Raw genomic sequence first — 1,977 nt, 5'->3', positions numbered from 1 at the left:
AAGTCATCCTTTCTGTGTCAGCCATTATCTCCAAGCATCAATCTGCACATTATGTCTGGGTTAGGCACATTATGAAGTTTTTATGATTAAAAAGCTCAATTTAAATAAAGTTTGGGTCATTTTCTGTGTGGATGCAAACATTTCTAGAAACTGTGCTGGGCTTGTAAGAATAAAGATTATTTTGGAAGGACAGTGTTCCCACTGGGGGCATTTTTAAATCGTTCATTGTTGTTTTTTTTATTCAATTCAATTCAAAAATATTTTATTGATTCCAGAGGGAAATTAGGTAATGTCTGATGTACAGAGTAGAGATTTCTGCTATGCTTGTTATATGATTTTTTTGTACTGTTGACAGTTCTGAAGTAATATAAATCCCTTTTGGCTTAAATTATTCAGTGTAATATTTAAGGAATTAAGGTGGTGCTAGGGTTAGGATTTTATTTTATTTTATTTTTTACTTTGGAACCAGGCTTACATAATCAGGGTTTCTGTGTGGACAGAAGACAATAGAAAACCSTTGTGTATTGTGTTTGTGTGAACAGGCCCTAAAAAGACATAATTTACACAAAAAGACATCTCTAACTTATTTACACAAAAATACATTGCCGTCACCTCAAAGAGTTTTTGATAACTCAATAACAGGATCAGTTTCTGTAAAGAAAAATCAATACTGAATACATTTTATTATACTAATTAGTGCTGGACGGTATGAAAACAAAAACCCCACAGTATTTCTTAACAAACAGTATTTTTCYTTAATGCATMYGTGTAATTAAGAGTTTCCCTTCYTGGCTCGAAGATGGTMCTGTTGAACAAAAATGAATCAATCAATCACACACACAGAAACACACAAAKTCGTTCTGGTTTATTTTGGTTAGTTAAAATTAACTGATTTTTTTTACAAGAGAGTAATGAATGATTAATACATGTGTATATATATTAATATGTATGAGGCCGGGGYCTCTCTGGATCAGACGAATGGGCTGAACAGATCCCTTTTCGTGGGCTCAGAGAGACCAGCAGCGCGGCACCGGTTCAGGTTCACCAGGAAGGAGCTGTTTCAGGTTTCAGGCAGAACAAGGCTTGGCAGCCCGACACAAAAAATGGTATTTCACCAAAAAGACAAAGTCCTTGTAAGAAACACAAATTATGCTGCAAGGTGAACGTTGGAAAGCGCAGGTGTTTCCCAGCRTAGGGAAACAAAGCCGGGGAAGAGACCAGCGCCTCCAGTAGGGAGAGCAGATGWCAGAAAGACTGACGAASAGGAAGTAACAAGAGGTTTTGAAGAAAGAGGAAGAACTGTGTGCGTGCAGCGGTATCTGCTGGTGGTTAGTGTATGGCAGAGTCCCATGAGGACTCTGTGTGTGTCTTTGTGTGTAGAGACCCAAGGTTATCACCAAAACAACAACACACCAACTCTTATGAGCAGAGCAACCTTGAGCAGACTAACTCAATTCAAACATTAGATTAATATCTCAATTAACTAATGATTAATTATGAACTACTAATAGTAAACTAATAAACATTGTTAAACTATTAAAAGATTAAGTAATGCTTATTAAAAACAGCAGATGTAAAAAGACAAAAGTTTAAGCATCGATTGAGATATATTCTGTTAATGCTAAATCCATCCATCCATCCATTTTCTGTACACGCTTATTCCTTTCAGGGTTGCGTGGGTCACTGGTGCCCATATCCAGCAGTCACAGTGCGAGGGGCGGGGTATACCCTGGACAGGTCGCAAGTCCATCACAGGGCCTGTTAATGCTAAATCATCATTTCTAAAAGATGTTCTAAACAACAAAATAACAACAAATGCAAAGTTATAAAATAACTATTACTAAAGAGCCCTTGAAAAATTAAACACAAATTCAGCACATTTTAAAGGGGTTTAAGCCTTTGAATTGCACATGTTTAAAAGAGCCAGAAAAGGGTAGAGTGCCTTCTCCGGGTCAGGGGGGTCGTCCTGCCTCAAGT

Source organism: Austrofundulus limnaeus, unplaced genomic scaffold (genome assembly GCF_001266775.1).
Source record: "Austrofundulus limnaeus strain Quisiro unplaced genomic scaffold, Austrofundulus_limnaeus-1.0 Scaffold1485, whole genome shotgun sequence".
NCBI lineage: Eukaryota > Metazoa > Chordata > Actinopteri > Cyprinodontiformes > Rivulidae > Austrofundulus > Austrofundulus limnaeus.
The sequence above is the reverse complement of the archived record's forward strand: the minus strand, read 5'-3'. Positions refer to the sequence as shown.